General features: G+C 45.3%; 1 protein-coding gene across 1 annotated transcript in view; it reads left to right on the top strand.

Annotated features, from left to right (window-relative positions):
* GMDS (GDP-mannose 4,6-dehydratase) overlaps positions 1–23,985 on the top strand; it is a 544,120-nt gene that overhangs the window by 444,942 nt on the left and 75,193 nt on the right. The window lies entirely within an intron of this gene.

Genomic DNA, 23,985 nt, shown 5'->3' with positions numbered 1-23,985 from the left:
TTAAAACATCTGCTCTCCCTGAGGAAGAGCAAGAGCCAGAGGGGTGGAGGCAGGGACGGAGGAGGGAGAGAGGGAGAACAAAGTGAGCACACCCCCACGGGACACTGTGCTCAGGAGTGAGCACTGACTGAGTACGTATTACACACGGGACACTGTGCTCAGGAGTGAGCACTGACTGAGTACGTATTACACACGGGACACTGTGCTCAGGAGTGAGCACTGAGTACATGTTACACACGGGACACTGTGCTCAGGAGTGAGCACTGACTGAGTACATGTTACACACGGGACACTGTGCTCAGGAGTGAGCACTGACTGAGTTCGTATTACACACGGGACACTGTGCTCAGGAGTGAGCACTGACTGAGTGTTACACACGGGACGCTATGCTCAGCACTGCCGATGCACTTTCTCATTTACTCGTTTCAGTGACATCACAACACAGTATTTTCATGCTCTCCAGCCACCTGTCCTGGCCCTCTTCCTTTCTGCGGTGTTCCTTTAATTTTTTGAAGTTTCTTTCTAGTTGGTCTTGCTGATTTCCTCCTTTTTTTCCAACAGACCATCCTGAATGGTACTCCTGTATCGACCTTCCTTCCTCATCCCGTACCGACCTTCCTTCCTCACAGACACACTCTTGCTCACTTACCCTCAGTGGCCCTCTGTTGCCCACTCCATGGAGCCCACACCACTCTGCCAGCCTCAGAGTGTCCAGAACCTGATTTCCTGTGGATTCTTCAGGCAGGGCAGCCTTCACCCCCACACTCACCCTGCCTTGAATCTCAGTGCCTTTATTCAGGCTGCCCCCACCCCTGCGGTCCTCTTGTCTCCTTCGGATGGCTCTATTATATTTACGGCCAGCATCCCCAAGTCAGCCTGGAGACAACCTTGTGTTGTTGACTCGTATCATCAGTGTTGATCTTGTCCCCTTAGCAAAAACGTTAACTTGTTGGAGTCAAGAACCAGGTCTTGTCTTGCTGTTGTGTCTGCCTCGTGCCTGTCACTGTGGCAGACAAATGATAGGTGATGAATAGGGTGATGAATGAGCCTTAGGAAGTCGGGGTGCACAGACTTCCAGAAACACATACTCTGGTTTGCAAGGACAATCTTCTTAAATCCATTTTTACAAGAAGCTAATGCCAAAGGTGAAAGAAAAAAAGAAAGAGAAATATGATTACTTTAAGTCTAAAACATAGATCTAAAAATCAAGTTGTGGGAAAAATACAACTTCACAGTGCTACACATGGAAAAAGCCTTGGCACTGCAGCCACTGGTGAGCTGAGTGTGGACCAAGCCTGTGTCATGGGGTCCTCAAGTGCAGCTCAGCCCCGGGCTGCTTTCACACCAGTGTGATGCTCAGGAGGTGAGTGGTGTCCCCACGGTGCACCTGGCGGCTGTGGGGCAGGACACGTCGACAGATGCCAGCAGGCGCATCCAGGCACAGTGGCCAGCATGCTGCCCCACAGCTTCACTGGGGAGTAGGGAAGAGGATTGCATTTCTTCATTTACACAAAGTAGCTTTGAATGGACTTCCACCCAGCACAGAAAAAGCAGTATGCAAAAGCCACTTAAAAAATTTGTTTGAATGAAAGTGTCTAACTAGCTGAGGCACAGACTCCTCTTTGGTATGACAAGGCATGTTTGGATATGTTGTGTCACCACTTTCGGGTGGAACTGGAGATAAGAAAGGTGAAGTCAGGTAGCAACTGTCTGCCTTAAGAATATTTACAAACTATCAGTTAAAACATCTGCTCTCCCTGAGGAAGAGCAAGAGCCAGAGGGGTGGAGGCAGGGACGGAGGAGGGAGAGAGAGAGAACAAAGTGAGCACACCCCGCTTACCCCAGCTCACTTTTCCCTGCCATGCCCTGTGCCCACGTAGCCAGCATGCAGGAACTCCTCCGTCTCACTCAGGAGTTGCCAACACCAAGCAACCCACTGCATGTGTCTGTCCTCGTTGTGCTTAAGAAAGATCTCAGCTTCCTTCCCCCAAAAGGTGCTACTGCAGCTGGATCTCAGGGCGTGGGTTTTGTTTCGCACTTCAACTCATCTCTGCTTACGTGGACTCTGGTTCAGTGGCTTAGGATCTGGGACACAAAACCCAGCATTTGTAAGTCAACACCATGTATTGGCCCTCATCTTAGCGAGGGTTGGGGCGGAGCTGTCACAGGGCCAAGTACCTTTCATAGAGAAGTGATTTCCCCAGACTGAGGTTAGGGTCACCAGATGGGCAGTGAGGCAGACATTATCTGCTGTCCAGTCCGGAGCCCCAAGACCCTGAGTGCTGATGGCTGAAATGCATCAGCCTGAAACCTTGCAGAATCCTTCCTGCTGAAGCTCTTAAGGCCTCCCCAGGGTTCCCCACAGGTGGCCACCGCCCTTCTCAACAATAGTATTCGTGCCACCACAGCTGGAGGACCCGCAGAGGGACAACACACGTGGTGGCTTCTCTCCAAGACATCTCTGTCATCTTCCATATGGAACGAGCTTCAGTCATAGCAAGTGTGGATCTTTTTAGTGCTGCTTTCTCTGCCCTCCTAGCTACTCCTCCCACATACAGTGAAATTATAAAACAGAGCCAGAATCAGTGCTGTCAGGAAAGGGTCCTGCACATCAAGCTCTTGAATGGGCAAAGAGTATTTTTAATCAAGACTGGGTGAGAGAGCAGAATACAAGTTTTACATCTCATGTTTTAGGCCAGGCTATGCTCTGACTAAAGTGTGTGCTGCTTTATCTCTGCCCTGACTCGAACCAGGGAGCCATATGAGGCATTCCTGCCGCTCTAAACGTCTGTCATTCTCTCCAAGGCTCTAGCAGTGCCGGAGTTAAGCTGCACCTTTACAAAGAGTCCGAGTCCAGCTACTGCCATCAGAACTCGCGCTTGCGTCAGGCATTGCTGAGAAAACCGCCGGCTCTGACTGTGTGGCGCTGTGGCGTCTTTCTTCTACATTTTCCTTGTCGTAAAGGGGGCATTCCAGTTTCAAGCTCGATAATACCCAAGAGAGGCACGCGTCATTTGAGAAGAATCTCTCACACACCCCATCTCAGAAATGTTGGCCATCTGCCATTTCATAACATCATGTCTGCCTGTAAAAGGCAAACTCCTGTTGTGAATCAGCTTTCAGCTACTTTGGAAGAATTACTTCTCTTTCAATCACAACATGTTTCCCTCCAAATAAAATTGTCATACCTGTCATCAGTAAACACAAATAATTAGTTGTAAGGAACTTACTTTAAACTTACAGAAATAGGCACATTCATAGAGGTATGGAAAGGAAGAATTTATAAATAAATTTATTTATTACTTATAATAAATATTTATTATTTGAAAATAAGACCTCTGCCCCAGTGACCTTAGATTTAATGGATTAACATTAGAAAATAAAATGTAATAAATTATTTTTAGTTTTGTCATCACAGACCATGATTTTACTCTCTCAAAAATTTGAATATGCATCTTTTCTTTTCTTTTTCTTTCAGTTGTGCAGACTTGTCTTTAAGCTCCAACACTGCCCTAATGAAGGAATGAAGTTGCTCTGTTGATGAACGGGAAAGTGTCAGAGTAGATGCGGGTCATGTGTTCTGAAAACACGTCAGCAGGCGTGTTTAACGAGGGTGGAAAGACACTGCAGAGACATTGGGTTGAAGGACAGAACTTTGGTCATCATTTTATTCTCTGTGGGGAGAAAACGTGTATACATCATGAAACAGTGAACAATGACAGAAACATAGCCTGTATTTTTTAAATAGTAAGTGCCATTTATGTGTAGAATTGGGGTCAGTTGGTTATTTGTAAATGAAAGCTTGACACAAATATAGTTTATCCCTTTGGACGGATTGATGGACTCCACGCTAAGGGAAGGGAGGGAGAGGCAGGGAGACAGGAAGAAACGAAGGAGGGAAAAACGGGTTTAGCAAAGGCATGCACTGTAAATATGGGAGGGGGGTATCTAGTCATTTTACAGTTAATTACCTAAAGATTCCTAAACCCAGACTTTTTTAAAGAGTCCCTGGTTTGTTACCCTGGCGGCATCTCCAGCCTGAGGTGGCTTCCTGGGATTTTGCACTTCGCTGTTATGATTTATGAATAGGATAAGTTATGACTGACCCGTCTCCTTGACTCCTGCCACTTGTTTGTCAATCATCTTTTAAAGCACAGTTAGGGTCTCGGATTTCCAGAACTGGGGCTGCGACGTCCTTTGAGGGTCATGTCAGGCATGCCTGTTCTTGGTGGAGGTGGACGGCTCAGCCTCAAGTCCCAGTGCCGGGCCCGAGGAGGGACAGCGCGAGGTGTGCTGGCACCTGCAGTCTTCTTTCTTGTCACCACATAGGACATCACTAGACAAAAGACATCAAAATCATGCTGTTGTGCCGCGTTGCCATCTCTCTTCTCAAATCAGTGTCCCAGGAGCCAGGCAGACTTGGGTTCATCCTGTTTTCGCTGCCCACTAGAATGTACATGTGGCCGTGCAGCTCCTGACCCCGTTGAGAACCAGAAGACTGTAGCTCTTCTCTTCTCCCAAGGGAGAAACTAATGATTTGCAGAAGCTAGTAATTTAGAGTCTATGAAACTCGCCCCGGGCTCTCCCTTCCCTCCTGCTTTCAGTGGTACTGAGGAGCTCTATTTAATCTGAACAGAAAATTCCATTTTCTTCTGATGCTTTTGTGACTATATGAAAATGGAATTAAGGGATTCTAGATTTCCTCCCCACAAGCATATTTTAAAATCCAGTGTAAAAATGAAAACTTTCGCAGTGTAATTGAGAATAAAGGTGAGAGGTTTTCTAATAATACTTTTAAAAATTCTCATACACAGATAAATTAGAAGAAGCATGAAGACTTTTCCTTAAAGAAATGTCCCTTTCCCTGCACTTTGAATAGATGGACACAATGAGTTAGCAGGGACAGATTCAACTTCTGTGGGAGCTCGTACACCTCGGTGTCGGGGGAGGTTCTTTCATAGAAAAAGAACGCGAAGATCTCTCACTTCTGCAGAATGTTCACCTTGTGCACGTGTGAGCTGCTGCTCTCCCCACCTGGGCCTGCAGAGCGTGGGTGAGATGCTGAGCCCCAGGGCTTAGGCCAGCTGCCTCTGCATGGGGGGCTGTGTGTTGCCCTTAGCTGTGCCAGGGAGGAGCCACAGCAGATGGCGTGCTGCCGTCCTAATCTCTGTGGCACACAGGAGAATGTCCCCACCCCCAAGGAAGTCCCCATGCTAATTCTAGAACACGTGGCTGTGTCACCTTATATGATAGTCCAGAGACTTTGCAAATGGGATTGAGTGAAGGGTCTGGAGATGGTCCTGGATTTTCCAGGGCGCCCTAATGGTAACCACAAGGTCCATATAGGAGAAAGGCAGGCAGGAGGGTCAGAGTCAGAAAAGGAGCAGTGAAGACGAAGCGGGGTAAGGGTGATTCGAGAAAGGGGCTGTGAGCCAAGGGGTGCAGGCGCCTCTAGAAGCTGGACAAGGCAAGGGAACGGGTTCTTTCTGGGAGCCTCTGGAGGGAGCAGCCCTGCCCACACCCAGAACTGTAAGAGGATCAACATGTATTGTTTTAAACCCCCACACCTGTGGTCATTTGTTAGGCTGGGCTGGCTCCAGCCTCTCCCCTCCAGCCACTCAGCAACCTCCACAGTTAGGCCTCTCCTGGCTGCCCCAGGCCCTGTCTCCTGTACGTCCCTCCTCCGCCCCTCATCCAGCTTGTTGTTCCTCCCTACCCCCATCTTCCTTAGTTTTCTTCTTTTCTTTGCATCCTCAAAACATAAACCCTCAGGCTCATCTCCCCAGCCTGATGCGCAGTCTTCCTCTCTGTCTTGTGTCTCTCCTCCGACCGGTGCCTCCATGGGGGACAGAAGGCTACACCGTGTGGCTGTGGCACCCCTCACTCCACAGTGTGGGCATGTGCTGTTCAATCACACATGGACACTAAGAGCTCTTGTCAAGTAGACAGAGACTAAGAGGGCCTATGTGTTCATGACATTTTTAAAGGTCTGAGCTGCCCATTCAGCTTTGCATGAAAATGGAGATTGGGAGTTTTGACCACTCCATGACTGTGGCTTGTTGTGAATGTCTGCTGTGAAGGGGCACTGCCTATTCAGAGTATTGTTGGAATTTCATTTGGCCAGGTGACAAGAAAGTGTTCATAAGCCGAGGGAAGAACTTACCTGCTCCTTCCTGAGGAAATATGTGCCCCCACAAAAAAAAAAAAAAAGGGAAACCAGGCCCCAGTGTGCCACTGAGCAGCACCACCGCTGGAGGCCGCCCTCTGTCCAGGGTCGCGCACACGTGGGAGCTGGGGCCGATAGCCCCCATGCCTGACTTCTCAGAGCTGGCCGTGCTGGGCTGATTGCTTTTCCACCTCAATACCGACATTGCAGACTTGACTTACAGCGGCGGTCCTGACTCAGCTCATCTCCCGGCCATCTCCTTTCCTTACTCGGGAGATCGGCGATTCTGTGTATTTTTCTAATAAGCAAAATCCCCAGAGATGAAAGAAGCCACCACAAAATACTCAACTGTTTCTGGAAGCAGAAGAAAGACGCTGACCCTGTTTGCAGGGGGGAGGGTGCTCTTCCCGGAACACCTGAGCATGTGTTTGGACCACACGGGGGGAGGACAGTTCAGGGAAACCAAGTTTGCATTTAACAGATCTTGGCTCCAACGTCATCGGTGTTGTGCACCCATTCCAGGCCTTGTCTCCAGTGCTACCTCACATGTGTACCAGCTATAAATACTGCAGTGTATGTATATGCACAGATACACACAAAGCTGAAGTATACATTCACCAGGATAAACGGCGCTTGCCAGGGCTTTAATCTCCCCAGGAGGCTGTTATTACTGGAGTCCGGCCCCAGAGCGCCAGCGGAGGAGAGGAAGTGAGACTCTGGTATTGGGAGGTTGGGCGGCGTTCCTCTTTGTCTACTCTTTGCTTTGTGGAACACATGCATAGCTAGCATTCACATGTGGCCACAGATGAAATGATATGCCTGACTTGCCCCTAAAGATGCCTTTCTTGTCAGTATGTTGCTTTTCGGAGATACTTGACCCTTGATCGTCTGCAGCCATACTGGATTCCCATGGAACGAGAGAGGAGGAAGTGCTTTCATCATACTTTCCCTGTTCAATTTGAGCAATCCGAAATAGAGGTGATCATGACAAAGGAAGAAAGTTTCCTCTTGTGAGCTTGCATTGTTTTAATTCTCCTTGTCATCTAGTCTGACTTCTACTTGTGGTCTGGACCAGTGGTTCTCAGAGGCGCACAAGCATCAGAAACACCCAGAAGGCTTGTTCAAACCCAGATTCCTAGGCCTCATCCCCACAGTTTCTGACTGATGAGGTGTGCATGGTGCCCAAAATTTGTTTTTCTAGCAAGCTCTCGTGGGACACGGATGCTGCTGGCCTGGTTTGGAGACCGTACTTTGAGAACCACTGGTTCAGAACATGAGGCTGCAGCACTCCAGGGTTTTTGCATTGTTTTGTATTAAGGAATAGCTTATGAGAAATAGGTTTCTAGCTTTTTAATTTTGTTACCAGCCTAGACTCTATGATTGAGAGGGTGACCAGCTGTCCCAGTGTGCCCTGGGGCACAGGACTATTCATGCTGAAACTGAGAGAGTCCTGGGCAAACTGGGATGAATTGGCCACCTACACTAGTGATCCAGCTTCCCAAATGCTTTGTCTACATTGCTGGTATCTGGCTCGGAGGAGGCCCTATTGGAAAGGCTGTAAGTGTGTTGCCCCAGGGTTCCACAGGACACTTAGAGTTTGGGGAACACCTGCCATCAAAGCACTGCAACAATATTTAGGGATGTTAATTGTTCCTCAGGAGGCATACGTAGGAATCACATCCACCTTAAACATGCCCACTTGTGGCATTTGGGCTCACACAGCCAAACAGCTGCCACTGTCTGAAGTAACACGTGCGCTGTGGGGTTTCTACAATGTGACAGACACACTTCTCTGCATCATCCATGTACCAGCCTGTTTTCTTCTCACTGCAGCCCAATCAGCTAATTATCATCATTTCCATCTTTCACAAACATATGCGTAAAGATGCCATTGTTTACCCCAGGGTCACAGATGGTAAAAGTGGCAGAACCACAGCCAAACACTCGTTGTTTTACCATGTGACTCTGAAGAGCATTAAACTGGAGGCTCTGTCCATGGGTTTTTCCAGCCACTCACGTCTCTTCCTCTAGTGGAGATGAAGCCTCTCCAGACTGGAAGGCAGTGGACCTAGCTTGGATCGGGACGCCTGGACTTTGCTGCTGCTTCTTCCAGATCCTGGCTCTATGACTTGTATCAAGTCACCTTTTAACTCCTCTGAGCCTCACTTTCCCCATCGGTGACATGGACATAATAATGCCTGCCTTACCTTCTGCCTTAGCTTGTCTTGAGGAGAAATAGAAATGATGTTTATGAAGCTGTCGGTAACCTGTGAAAGCGCTGTCCCTATGAGCATACATGTGTTAAACCTTCTGTTATTCCAAAAGAAAGGTTTGGCACATCAACTTGAGGAATATTTACTTAAGTGGAGGAGAAACAAAGCAACTAAAGTAGCCAAAATTAGCAGTGAACAGAAGAAAATTCTCAGGAGGAAAATGGTTCTTCAGCTGGTTTTACAAGGATTAGCAACACGTGTGTCCCGTTCCAGAGCAGCAAATCACGGCGCAGGCCCTAGCCATTTTGCTCAGGGAGGACTGCGCTCTTTGGGAAACGTTCTGTTGCAAGTCACAGATGATAGGTGTGTGGTAGGCCAGGCCTGAGCTGTCACTTCCTCAGTGTCAAAGGGTCTCATTACATTTCATTACAGTGATTTTCTTTTTGCTGAAACATTAGGAACCCTGGAGCCCTGAGCCAAGATCATGGAACAGAATCACCCTCCTGCATGTTTTTGTTTCTGCTCCTGCCTTTCTGTTCTTTTCCATTTTCTCTGTGTGTGTGTTGACTTGGCTGCCTATAGCTTCATCGTCAAAGCTGGTCCATGTGGGTTCACCTGGTGCCCTCACTCCCTCCAGCATTGTTTTTGTCATCAAAGCTAAAACTTAAAAAAAGAAGAGGGAGGGAGGGAGGGAGGGAGGGAGGGGTTAGGAAGGTTGGTTGTGATTGCTTTCTGGCAGTTGCTTATGGAGCCACAGGCTTCATCTCAGCACTGTTCGTTCTCGGGGCCGAGTCACTGGAAACCAGGCTCTAAGTCTGAGCCTGGAGAAGAACCCGTGGGACTCTGAAGAGGCGGTGCCAGAACCTCGGAGTGATGGGGCAGTGTCCCTGCACACAGGGACCTTGCAGGGAAAAGCACACATCTTCTGCTTGCAACTTGAAGGATTCTGCCAAGAGCTGCTGCCAGACTTCATTTGTCATGGCCACATGCTGATGCTGATGCTGATGCTGATGTTGAGAAAGGACTGGCCTGTTAGACATTATCTACTGCTGCATGAGAGAGCCCTCTATGATTACCAATATAACATTCAGAAAATCTGTGCCCTGTATGTCACTGTCACCCCTTCCTCTTCTGAAATAGGACACACAGTTGAACCTTTCATATGAAAAATAGTGCATTGCAAGGCCAGGATTATAGCAGTCTTTGCATTAAGATAACTATGATTTTGTAGAGGGTATTACTGATGCGAGGCCTCAAAGATCGTTGAATTTCATTCTACTATTTCAATGCTATTCATTGGTTCAGATTTTACAGAAGACTCCGAATGGAAGATTCACTCACAGTAGAGATTTCTAACTCATATCAGAAATAAGGATCTTAAGTAGTAGCCAGACTCTTCAGGATTCTCCACATCACCTAATGAGCTTTCCCGGACACCGTCATGGGCTGCATTTGTCAATCCAAGTAAATGACCATCCTCACACTTTTATCCTCAGGGAAGTTTTTTGTTCTTGGTTTATTTTTATTTTTTTTTTATTTTTATTTTTTTTGCTCATAGAAGTATGACTCTGTTCTCTGTTTTTTACACTACAGAGATACAGAATTAACAAGAAAACAGAAAGAAATTCTACTTGAAACGGCACCCCGCTCTATAGTGTTGTGAGGAAGCATTCCTTATTCGAAGAGCGTTAGACAAAGACATTCCCAAAGCAGAGCTGGCTTTGGGTCTTAATGCACTCAAACTTGATAGGAATCTATAAAAGTAATAGATACTTTTCATTTCAACAGATGTATGTCCTAGTTTAAAATTTGGCTATTGCTGCAGTAAATACCATAAGCTTTTTCTAAGTTTATGTAACCTTCATGACGTAATTGTTGATTCACTAGATTCTGGGCAGATGAGAAATTTCATTCTGCCAACACTCATTTATCCTATTTCCACCTCTTGCTATCCTACTAAAGCAAATATAACTCCCAGGGAGCACCTAGGAATATACATGTGTGCAGACGTGTGTATGTACACACATGGGCTTGACATGCCATTAAAAGCATATGTTTGATTTTAATAGGACTGATTTTTTTTACAAGCATATAAGAAATAGCAAAAGCCTGGCACTGCTGTTTACCACAGTGTGACCTTAGACGTGTCACCTACCCATGAGCCTGAGCCTCAGTTTCTACTTTCATAAATACACACCACAGTGGCTGCCTTTCAGGGTTGTTGAAAGAATCAAAAGCAACAACAGTACGTAATAGGTACCCAGTACATGATACTGTATCATTTTATTGATCTTAATATGCATATTGTTTCCTTTTTAACAACCCTAAAATTGAGATCCACTCTAAAATTAATGGCATCTAAAACACTATGCCATGGTTTAGTGGGCAGATTTTTTCCCTTCTTACAGACAGATAAAATAATAGTACCTCTTACAATCCGTAGCATAGGAGAATCAGTAAAAGAGTAATTGGCATCATTATGCTTTGTCAAGTCATCAGAGAATTGTGTATTTCAACAATGCTACCATTGTTCAGACACATTTTGGGGACCCAGGATCTTCTCTGTAGTGCATTCAGAAGTGCAGTGAATAAAAGCACAGTCTTTGGAATTGGAGAAACTTGGTTTCAACTCAGCCCTGTCACCTGCTAGTTGTATAACCTTAGGCAAGTTATTTGACTCTCTAAGTTTCAGTTTCCTCTTATATAAAATAAAAATCCTAGTATTTATTTTATAAGTTTGTTAGAAAGATTACAATAAGAAAATGTAAATAAAGCACAGCCTACTTGGAGGGTACATAGTACGTGCTCAGTAAATGATAATAGAGAAAACAAACTAGTAGCTGTGCTTGCTAGTAACAGAACTTTATCTCTGCCATTTTATTTTCCTGAAATAAGAAAAAGTAATCCAAAGTGAACCCTCACCAAGTTGATGGCCACACTGAGTGATACTAAACACTAGCATTAAGACAGCCAGTTCTAGCCAAGATGGAGTAACAGGGAGGGACAGATTTGCCCTCCTGCCCAAAAGACAAAACAACAACAACAACAACAAAATATATAGAAATATGTTTTTTAGTACACACTTGATATCAGGCAACAGAGGACAGTAACCTCTGAGATACAGGAAACAAACGAGGTGAGCCCCTCGACTACCCCAGCCCACTGCTGGGAGAGTGAGCAGGATGCAGCATGGGGAAAAGAATCGGGCAGAGCCCAGCAAGTCCCCTAAGCTTAGAGGACAGAGGTCAGGGCAGCCGGACTGGTGAGAGAACACAGGGCAGAGGTGGGGAGAATCGCACAGAGAACTCCAGAGGTCTGCAGAGGCGCCCCTGGAGCAGCCAGGGGAGTGCTGATCAGCACAGGAGGAAACAAGCTACGGCTGCAGAAGAACCACCCAAAAAGATTAGAGGGAACACACAGGGCTGGGAAGGTTGCCTGTTTCCACCAGCCAGACTGGAGAAGATTAAAATCCACAGAGCATTGGTTAGAGTGTTCAGAAGGATCTTGCCTCTGTATTAGGGATTTATTAGCCCTAAAAGGGGCACTGACTGCTCCACATCTACCTAACAAATCACGAGAGGAAGACCCAAAAGGACCACTGCCTCCAAGTAACATAACCGTGTCCCAGAAACAAAGTTCAAGAGTATGTACAGTCATATAAAAATATCTACTGCCCCACAAGATAAATTTCACAATTTACAGCATCCAATAAAAAAATTACCAAGCTTGCAAAGAACCAGGAAAATATGTCCCCTAAACAAGAGAAGAAGAACCAATCAAAATCAACCCAGAACTGATAACAGATGTTAGAATTAGCAGTAGAGATGTTAAACTAATTCTTAGAAACTAATTTTGTATGTTAAGAAAGTTAAGTAGAAGGAAGATACAAAGAAGACACTCAGACTGAACTTAAAGATGAAATCTATAATGTCTGTCATGAAAATTATATCAATAGAATTAATGATGTATTAGACATTGTAAAAGAAAAGATTAGTGAACTGGAAGACATAGCAATAGGAACTATCTAATATGACACAGAAAAACAGAATTTTTTAAAAATGAACAGAGAATCAGTTCTGGAGGACAACTTCCAATGCCCTAACGTATATGTGTAATTGGAGTGCCCAAAAAAGAGGGGAGGACAGAAAAGATATTTGAAGAAATAATGCTAAACATTTTTTCCAAATTTCATGAAAACTATAAACACAAATATCCAAGAAGCTCAACAAACCCTGTATTAGTCAGCATTCGCTAGAGGGACAGAACTAATAGGATAGATGAATATATGAAGGGTAGTTTATTAGGAGAATTGACTCATGTGATCACAGGGTGAAGTCCCGCAATAGGCCATCTGCAAGCCGAGGAACTAGGAAGCCAGTTCGAGTCCCAAAACCTCAAAAGTAGGGAAGCCGATAGTGCAGCCTTCAGTCTGTGGCCGAAGGCCCAAGAGCCCCAGGCAAATCACTAGTATAAGTCCAAGAGTTCAAAAACTGAAGAACTTGGAATCTGATGTTCCAGGGTAGGAAGAATCTAGCACAGGAGGAAGCTGGAGGCCAGAAGACTCAGCAAATCTGCCCTTTCCATGTCTGCTTTTACACTGGCAGCTGATTAGAGGCTGACCACCCAGATTGAGGGTGGGTCTGCCTCTCCCAGGCAACTGACTCAAATGTTGATCTCCTTTGGCAACACCCTCACAGACACACCCAGGAACAATACTTTGCATCCTTCAATCCAATCAAGTTGACACTCAGTATTAACCATCACAAACCCCAACAAAAGAAACATGAAAAAGAACTGCACTGAGGTCCCTCATAATCGTACAGCACAAAACTAGTGATAAACAAAAATGTTAAAGGTAGCCAGAGAAAAAGGACATGATATGTTTACATAGGAACACAGATAGGATGCCATCTCTTTATTGTATGTTAATTATATACCTTAATAAAGTTGTTAGGGCAAAACAAATTTTAGAATACTGTAACTATACCATATAAAACTGCTTTTCTAATGTGCCTTGTAGACCCACTGTTAAGGCAGTTCCTAAAGGGACACTTAAGATGTGTTTTGAACCAAGACTGGTATAGGTAATAGCTTCTAAGATGATTTTATTTTTATTTTTATTTTATTTTATTTTAAATTCCGAGGTACATGTGCAGGATGTGCAGGTTTGTTACTTAGGTAAACGTGTGCCATGGTGGTTTGCTGCACCTGTCAACCCATCACCTAAGTATTAAGCCTAGCATGCATTAGCTATTTTTCCTGATGCTCTCCTTCCCCGACACCGCACCCCAACAGGCCCCAGTGTGTGTGCCCCTCCCTGTGTCCATATGTTCTCATTGTTCACCTCCCACTTACGAGTGAGAGCATGTGGTGTTCGGTTTTCTGTTCCTGCATTAGTTTGCTGAGAGTAATGGCTTCCAGCTCCATCCATGTCCCTGCAAAGGACATCATCTCATTCCTTTTTATGTTTTCATAGTATTCCGTGGTATATATGTACCACATTTTCTTTATCCAGTCTATCATTGATTAGCATTTGGGTTGAATCCATGTATTTGCTATTGTGACTAGTACTGCAGTGAACATATTTGTGCACGTATCTTTATAATAGAACGGTTTCTATTCCTTTGGGTATATACCCAGTAATTGGATTGCTGGGTCAAATGGTATTTCTTCCTCTAGGTCTTTGAGAAATTGTCCCACTGTCTTCCACGATGGTTGAACTAATTTACATTCCCACCAATAGTGTAAAAGCGTCCCTACCTCTCCACAGCCTCACCAGCATCCGTTGTTTCTTGACTTTAATAATCACCATTCTGACTGATGTGAGATGGTATCTCATTGTGGTTTTGATTTGCATTTCACTAATGATCAGTGATGTTGAGCTTCTTTTTATATGTTTGTTGGCTGCATAAATGTCTTCTTTTGAGAAGTGTGTGTTTGTGTCCTTTGCCCATTTTTTAATGGAGTTTTTTTTCTTGTAAATGTGTTTAAGTTCCGTGTAGACTCTGGATATTAGACCTTTGTTAGATGGATAAGTTGCAAAAATTTTCTCTTATTCTGTAGGTTGTTTGTTCACTCTGATAGAGAACTTAGGAATAAGACCACACATCTACAACTATCTGATCTTCAACAGACCTGACAAAAACAAGCAATAGGGAAAGGATTTCCTGTTTAGTAAAGTATTGGGAGAACTGGCTAGCTGTATGCAAAAAATTGAAACTGGACCCCTTCCTTAGACATTACACAGAAATTAACTCAAGATGGATTAAAGACTTAAATGTAAAATCTTGAACTATAAAACCCTAGAAGAAAATCTAGGCAATACCATACATAGGCATGGGCAAAGATTTCGTGACAAAAACGTCAAAAGCAGTTGCAACAAAAGCAAAAATTGACAAATGGGATCTAATTAAACTAAAGAGCTTTTGCACAGCAAAAGATGTTTTCTTTAAAACAAATGATGCTCAAATTATTTGTATATGTAAATGGGTGCCCAGTTTTTGTGGGTTGGTTTGTTGTTGTTATTTTTGAGACAAGGTCTCACTCTGTCTCCCAGGCTGGAGAGCAGTGATGCGATCTCAGTTCACTACAGCCTCTGCCTCCCAGGTTCAAGAGATTCTCCTGCCTCAGCCTCCCTAGTAGCTGGGATTACCGATGGGTGCCCAGTTTTATTTTGATTAATAAAAGCAATCTTATTAATCAGTGATCATACTTTACATGTTATATACATATTTCAACTTGTTTTCTATGCCATTGTAAGCCTGTGTGAATACTCATTTATGATTAATCCAGGTATGCTCCACTTGACCTAAGGAAATCATGTGTCTTTATTACAATTTTTCAGAAGACATTTATGAGGTGTTCATTTGCTAGACATTACAGCATATTAATCCTGTGCCAAGGTGACCCTCAAATTAGAATTGTAGACAATGTTGTTGGACAAAAATCCTGGGAAGATAAATAGTTACAGGACACAAAAGCAGTAAGAAGGAGATTTGTGTGTCAGTAAGGGATGGGTTCAACCCTGAATTTTCAAGTTTACTTAGGCAGGGTTGCCAGGAACATATTTACTCCTAATATCCATTGTCTTATATCAGAAGATACAAATGTATCTGATTCAAAGAGGTAGTGTCATGTCTAATATTATAGCTCTATTTCCGTTCCACACTGCTGGTTATTCAGGGGGAGTGTCCTACCTTGCTACATTGCTAGATGACATTAATCATGAGGCAGACCATTCAAAGAATGAAAAGTTACTTTATAAAACTAGTGAAAGCTTTTAAGTAGTCATTGTGAGGTAGGCCTACACTTGGGTAATTTTATGGGCTCTCTTGACTCATGTTTGCAGTATTGGGTGTGGAGCAGTCAGATGAAGACGAAGAGAGAAGTGGTTGCAGAATCCTTCCCTGATTGTATTCTACCAAGTTTGAAATATGGAATCCCACACAGGCCATTCCTCCTGCATCTCTACCATGGTTAAAAACATATCTGACCCAACCAACACCTCAGCTTGATTTAATAAAAACAACTTTGCATCTGTCCATGTAAAAAGTTACTGGTGCTTATTATGGCCCAAAGGTTATCGTTTCAGAGCATCATTTTTCAATGCAACCCTCATAACAAGACCATGTTATAAGAAAGTAACCTTTACAGTAATGATCATCCACATCTGCATTCTCTAATGTCAATTTTAAGTGAGTTTTAGGGCAAATGGCAGTATGTTGAAGTGCTATCATTTCTTTCCCTTCCAAAACTTCCAGGAATATGTGGAGAGCTGACTTAAAAAAAATGAACTCACATTCCTCAAATGGATGCTATAAATTGGAAAAGGCAGTACCCCAAAAATCTGCATATACCTCAGAAGTGTTAGCTGGCTATCTTTATAGAATTGCTACTTTATCCCATCTTGGTGCCTCCAATGAAGACCATTACAGAAGCATGTTTAACAGAAGTTAAACTCTACGCAGAAGTATTAAGTCCCCAGGCAAATTCTTTCTTTTTGGCTGGTATTTAAGATCAAGGCCTCATGAGAGCTGCAGTGGATTTGTGGCTCAATAGCTAAATATATGCTTTGAAGAGCGTGGAGAGGTCTCAGAGGAGAATCACGGAGAGGAAGTAACGTAGAAACACACACAAACTTTAGAAGGTGGAGGGAACTGGAGTTGCTTGATTGCTGGAAGCAGATCCAAGTAGGAGAAAGAACAAGAGCTAGACCAGCCTGTATTCCACTCAGCATGTCCCACCTGCGTGACCATAGCAAGCTGCTGGGTTTCCACGAGCCGTCGTTCATCTGTGTAATGAGGGCAAATGCCCACACTTGAGAGTTTCTGGGACTGACAGAGAAAATATGCTTGACACTTAGGTGCTCAGCAAATGTTGGGGTTCTTTTTGCTGAACCCCCAAAGCATCAGAGTCAACACTGACTCCCCTCCCTCTCTCACACCCCACAACTTACCCATCAGCAAACTGTCCACTCACTCTTCTTTGAAAATCAACCCAGAATCCAGCCATGTCTCACCAGCCTCCCAGACCCCCGTAAACGAAGCTGTCATCCTCTCTGCTATGGATTTAACAGCCTCACAGCCTCCGTTCTTGCCCTCCTACAGCCCATCGTGAAGACAGCGGCACTTTTTACATCAGTGAGACCACATTACCTCTCATTCAGAACCCCTCTGTGACTTTCCAGCTCAGTGGAATCCCAGGTCCTTCCCATTACAGTGTTCATGACCTGCCCCGCCCCGACCTCACCCTGCTTCCCTCCTGCCCTCTTACCCCCATGCTCTCTCTCCAACCACACTGACCCTTCAGCTTCACCTCAGGGCACTGACACCTGCTTCTCCCCCAGAAAGTTAGAGGGCAGGGCTGTTCCCCCCACTCTTTCAGTCTCTGCATCAGAGAAGCCTCCATGACTTCTTTGAACCCCCCCCTCACATTCTTCACCTGCCTCTTTGTATCTCTCCTCCCATTAGAATGGAAGCTGCATGGCTCAGGGCCCTGTCCATTGTGCTGGCGACTCTCTCCCTAGCGTCTAGGACAGTGCCTGGAACACAGGTGCTTGCCGACGGCTGCTGAGTGGAGGAGTTAGTATTGGCCCTGGAATCCAATGGGAAGCATTCTGGGCTGAAATTCAGAACACCTGGGGCCTGAATGCAGCGCCTGACCTTGATACCTACCACCTGTCTGATCTTAGGCAAGCCCTCGACCTAGAACATAGGCCTCATCCTCCTCCCATGAAGAATGGAGGCCTGGGCCACTTCCAGGTCTGAAACCCAACCAGCCCGTGAAGTGCGGGAGAGTCTGGGTAGCAGGTGCCGCCCAGCTGTTCACATCCTTCCTGATGTTCAAGCCTCGGGGGTGTTGCCGGAGTTGAACAGGAGCTTTCGTTTCTGTTATGGGAGTTTTTTGTCAGTGAGAAGGTTCGTGAACCCTGAAAGGGTTACAGATGTAGGTAAGGACATCTCTGGGGCCTGACAAATGGGGTGGCACCTCTTCTCCTGGAAAATATTATAGTTTGCCTAAAACTGAGGATGGAGTTCCAGTACTACTTGTGATTCTAAACATTTGCATCTTCCTTTAAGTAAATATTATTTGGGATGGAGGAAATGAAGTTTTGGAATATTTCAACAGATGGCGCTGCTGGTAGCTATTATCTGACTATAAAAATTAAATTTAATCCTTACTAATTTCAGTAATTTCATTTGAAAAAAAATTGTATTGCCTCCAAGGATAACACATTAATTTGTTTAGTCCTTTATCTTACCAGTACTTCAGAGTGAATGGTTTTAACCCTTTTATAAAGCACTGCCAGCCCTGCAACCCGGGCAGCTCAATTTCAGAAGCTGCTGCATTAATATATGGTGCACTCTGACTCAGTGCTGTCATAGAAAATATGCCAAAATGCTTTACTCAGAGGAAAAGATCATTTGCATATAAGTACAGTCCATTGTGGCTTATGACATAAATACAAGCCAACCGGGAGGGGGGTCTATCTGGATCCTTTAAATAGATACAAATATTTTCTTAAATGGCTACACAGAGACAAATACTGGGACTAATCAGTGGACACAGAGGAAGATGTGTGCTTGCTAGAGTCGAAGGAGAAAATGTTTTTCAGAGAATGATGGCCAAAGTGTCAGAGATCCCAGTGACACTCACTCATCAGCTTCCCCCCACACCCCCTCCAATCATTTCCAGCTGGTCTTCCAGCAAGATCATTTTAATTGTGCAGCCGTGCACTTGCTTCTGGGTGTGGTTTCCCTGATTGCATACTTAAGTGCAGATTACAAATATTTGGCAGGATTCCTTCCTCTGTGGGAACCAGACAAGTCATAACACCAACTGAACGCTCCACAGTGTTGTGCGGGAAGGCGTCCACGTCATCTCGGGTGTCAGAGTGCAGAGCAGGAGACACTGGCTTCAGTTCTGCTCCTCTCTCACGGCCACATGCCCCCAGCCAGGACAGGGTCTGTAATGAGGGCTACAGATTTCTTGTCTTCTGCCACCTCTGTAACTAGACCCATGGCCAAAAAGAACCAGCCAGAAAGATCAATGTGGAGCACCTTCTTGTCTCAGAAAATGACTCCACAGCCTGTGTTTATGGCACGATCACCCAGAATGGGAAAGATGGGAAAGAGAATTAAGATTCGGGCATGCCCCTCTATGCCAAAAGACTTCACCGGGGATATTCAAGAATTCACTGATAAGCTTAAGAAGATTTTTGCAGTTGTTAGCTCTTAAAATCATTGTTAATTAGTGAAGCCAAGAAATGCTGAGTGAAACAGCCATACTTTTCCCAGCTTGATTGGGAAAATCTCCATCCTGTGCCCCTCCATTCCTTCCCATCCTTCCTCTTCACTCCATTTTTCCTGGTGAATGTTATGCCCACATACTCAGCGACCACCCTCCCTGTGTTCTGTGCAGGACTGCGCAGCCAGCTTGGTACTATAGGTGGAGGAGGATGGACTCCCATTTCCTGTCTCCCAATTTGGGAATCCACGGGCATAAATCTGCAAACGCTAGCATAGTCATCTGTCAGCACGAAGGAAGATGAGGAATATATTGTCAGCAGGCCTTTTAATTTCATTTTCAGATTAAACAGTTTTAATAAAAAGAAAAACCTTCTGACTAAAGTCACTTAGCAAACAAAGAGCTATACTATTTGCATCATTGAAAACAGAAGAGTAATAACAATGCCAGGTACTGCTCTATTACTTTGTATGCTGTTTTTTGTTTTTGAGATGGAGTCTTGCTCTGTCACCCAGGCTGGAGTGCAGTGGCGCTATCTTGGCTTACTGCAACCTCTGCCTCCCAGGTTCAAGCAATTCTCCTGCCTCAGCCTCCCGAGTAGCTTGGATTACAGGCGCATACCACCACACCAGGCTAATTTTTTTGGTGTTTTTAGTAGAGATGGGGGTCTCACTGTGTTGACCAGGCTGATCTCGAACTCCTGATCTCAAGTGATTTGCCCACTGGCCTCCCAAGTGCTGGGATTCCAGGCATGAGCCGCCACACCCAGCCTCCTCTATGACTTTTTAATTCAGGTGTCTCAGGTGCTTTACAAGGTGTTAATTAAGTCTACCTTTTTTTTTTTTAGGTGGGTAAGTAGTTAAAAAAAGGGGGGGAGAGAGCAGTTTTGTATCATAAGTATTTGAAGGAGAAAAGCAACACTTAAGCCTGACATCATTGTGGCTTCAGTGACAGGTGACATTAACATAGGCACAGGTTTATAATTCTAAATGACAGCAGGAAGAGGATGAACAGTTTACTATGTATATGTATTTGGTGCCAGGTGCCGGACTCGGTTTAACCCCCAGCTTTAATGAGGTATAATTTATTTTTAAAAAATCACCCACTTAGAGTGTACAACTTGACGAGTTTTGGCCATATACAGTTGTGTAACCATCACCACAGCCAAGACAGGGCCAGCTCCAACACCAGCAAAAAGCTCGCTCCTCCCACTTTGCAGTCCTGCCCCCAGCACCACCCCTTTTCCGGTCACTTAAGTTTAGAATGTTGTGTAAATGGAATCCTTCAGTGTGTGTCTTTTGTGCTTGCCTTCCTTTACCTGGCACAATGTCATTGAGATTTACCATGTTCCCCGGTGTGTCCGTTCGTTCCTTTTCATTGCTGAGTAGTCTTCCGTTCGTGTGGATGCAGTGCCACATAGCCATGGCGGTTGGGTTGAAGCTCATTTGGGTGGTTTTCTTTGGCGATGATATGAACATTGCTGCTGTGAACATTTGCATTCACAGTTTGTGTGGACATATGTTTTTATTGCTCTGGATACATACGTTTGAGTGAGCCCACAGTTCATCTGGGAAGTATGTCTGTGGCCAGGCTCAGGCCGTTTCCCACAGCTGCTCTGCCCTGTTGCATTCCTACCAGCAACACGGGAGAGTTCCAGCCGCCCCACATCCTGGTGTTTACATACGGCTTCAGCGGATGCTCACAGCACCGTGAAGTCACTACTACTGTTACTCCCACTTCACCAAGGAGGAAGCTGAAGCCTGAAAAGAGTGACTGGTAGAAAGTACATAGCTGATAGAGGGCAGATCCAGGCCTACTGATGCCAAAACCCACCCTCTTTCTATTACAGTATAAAATGTGTTACGCTTCAAGTTAGAAAAATTTCTGTTGATAACCTAGAGGACATTAGGACAGGTGCGGTGTGATTACTTGAATGTTGAAGCCAAGAGCCTACTACTTCACCTCATGAATTATGAAAAGTTGAACGTGTCCAAGGGAACTTTCTAAATTAACTAAAAATCAAGTTTAGGAAAAACACGAGTGAGACAAAAGCACCTCTCATGTCTAAAGGTTTTTCCCCCAAATGAGGGCATCACGTCATTTCTATGTAATAACCGATCCTCATCCTTGAAAGCCATGAGGGCAGTGGCCACATCCTATTTGCTAAAGTTGGGAGAAGATGGTGCATCAGACCCAGGATTTCTGGCCCTCTCAAACCAGCCTCCCACCAGTTTCTTGGGTTAAAATAAATTTTCCGTTGTGATAGGGCTTGAGGCAGATATCCTAAGACCTTTAAAACTAGAGCCGTCCACGCTGGGCGCAGTGACTCACGCCTGTAATCCCAGCACTTTGGGAGGCCGAGGCGGGCGTATCATGAGGTCAGGAGATCGAGGCCATCCTGGCTAACATGGTGAAACCCCGTCTCTACTAAAAATACAAAAAACTAGCTGGGTGTGGTGGCAGGTGCCTGTAGTCCCAGCTACTCAGGAGGCTGAGGCAGGAGAATGGCGTGAACCCTGGAGGAGGAGCTTGCCGTGAGCCGAGATGGCGCCACTGCACTCCAGCCTGGGCGACAGAGCGAGACTCTGACTCAAAACAACAAAACAAAACAAAACAAACAAAAAAAAAAAACTAAAGCCGTCCCTGAAGTAAAATGTGTGCTGGAGGAGCCAGTCCCAAAGAGACAGGATGTCAACATCCACATAGTGAGGCTCTCATGCTCACCCACGTACGTGGTTTTACCCCCGCTCCATGGCCCAGCCACGGGTCTTATATTGGGGGCCTCTAGGACCAACTAGGCCAACAGAAGTGCCTTCTTTAACTGAATTAAAATCATCAGCATGCAGGGAGGTCAGCAAATTTCACCCAAAAATCCAGATTTTGCTTTCTAAAAAAATGAAAGACCATCAGCACTGGGGCACATTCCTCACTGACTGGCCTGCCCGCCTGCCTAGCCCAGTGGGCACAGAGTCCCTGGTCCTCCCAGTGGCAATGGCACCAGCATGGCCAAAGGGCACAAGCCTCAATCTCTTTCATGTGAGCTGACCAGAAACGCCAGCAGTGAGGCTGAGCTTGGTAGCAGTGGAGGCCTGAGGAGGCGGGAACTGGCAGGGGAGCTTGTCTGGGCCCAGACGCTGTCGCCTCTTTCTGTCTGAAGGTGTTATGAAGTGTACCTCTCTTTTGGGACATAGATTCCTTTTACTCCTTTCTTTGTATTTGTCATAAAATAAATTATAGAATAAAATAAATGAGTATCATCAAATTACTCGTAATTGCATCTACGTGGGAAGGTAAAACATAGGTATTTAACAAACATCAAAGTTTTGGAAGGAAAAGGCATTTCATAAATCTAGAGATACGCAATGCTGAAGGCCAGGAGACTTATAAGTGAAGGTGGCATACCATGGAGCCAGGTCTTCTAAATCTAAATCTCATAATCTTTCCATATTAAAAAATAAAAAGAAGTCAGGCACAGTGGTTCACGCCTGTAATCCCAACACTTTGGGAGGCCAAGGCAGATGAATCACTTGAGCCCAGGAATTGAGACCAGCCTGAGCAACATAGCAAGACCTTGTCTCTATAAGAAATACAAAAATTAGCTGGACACCGTGGTGCATGCTTACAGTCCCATCTACTCAGGAGGCTGAGGTGGGAGGATCACCAGCATGCAGGGAGGTCAAAACTGCCGTGAGCTGTGGTCATGCCACTGCACTCCAGCCTTAGTGTGTTTCTGCACAAACACACTGAGCAGTGTTTTGAAAATCAGATTCACAGCATTCTCTTTAGCCACTTTCCAGCACTTTATGGTGGGGGTTGCTGGTGAGATCCCATGGCCCCTTTGCCTGGGGCTGTCGGGGAGGGGAGTTGGCAGATGCTACTCTCTGCCGGAGGCCTTCTCTGGCAGTCATAGACTGTTCCCACCGTGCGCCAGGTCTGCTGCCTGGTCCTCCTCACCTGGAGCCACACCAATTTCCATCTTGTCCTGAATGGCAGAGCTTTCATAATTTTTTACAACCTCAGATTCTGACTTCTATAGGGTCACTTTCTTGAGCCATTTTGGGACTGTAGATGCTAGGACACAGCAGATTGAAAAATAAGTGACATATTCAACCATGTAACAGAATCTGCAGTAAGATGTCACACATGGCAGCCAAGCAGAAGCTTTTATCACAGCCCAACAAGTACCAGCGTGTCTTGGTGGCAGGGTAGCAGGACACTGCCAGGAGGCAGGTGTGTAGACACAATCCTCTTCTGCATTGGCACATGCCCTGTGCTCATCACCTATTGGTGGGGGAGGTGTGTGTGTGTATATAGGTGTGTGTATTTGTAAGTGTGTGTATTTGCAGGTGTATGCATGTGTATGAGTGTGTTGTGCATTTGTGTATGTGTTAGCATGTGTATGTATATACGATGTATGTGAGAGTATATTTATGTGTTACTTCTTTTTATCCTCCTTGCCAAGGAGTCAACAGTAAATGTGAACTGTGAGAGAGAACAGACTAGTTGTGACATTCTGTCTCACCCACTGATGTGACTTAAGGAAACATTATCCAGGGTAACCTGTCATGAAAAGCTGCCTTTTAGGGCACTTATACCCATTTCAGAAATGGCAAGGGCTCTGGGCATCCACCAGGCACCAGGCCCTATTATAAGAAGACCCCTTTGCAGTCATCTTTTTACAATTTGTTCAATAGTGAGAGGTAGCAACGTGCTAGCAGCCCTCGCTCTCGGCGCCTCCTTGGCCTTGGCGTCCACTCTGGCGGCGCTTGAGCCCTTCAGCCCTCCACGGCACCGTGGAAGCCCCTCTCTGGGCTGGCTGAGGCCAGAGCCGCCTCCCTCTGCTTGCCGGGAGGTGTGGAG

The sequence above is a fragment of the Mandrillus leucophaeus genome, unplaced genomic scaffold (assembly GCF_000951045.1).
Source record: "Mandrillus leucophaeus isolate KB7577 unplaced genomic scaffold, Mleu.le_1.0 Scaffold27, whole genome shotgun sequence".
In the NCBI taxonomy this organism is placed as follows: domain Eukaryota; kingdom Metazoa; phylum Chordata; class Mammalia; order Primates; family Cercopithecidae; genus Mandrillus; species Mandrillus leucophaeus.
Note: the sequence above shows the minus strand (reverse complement) of the source record. Positions and strands in the feature narration are given on the sequence as shown.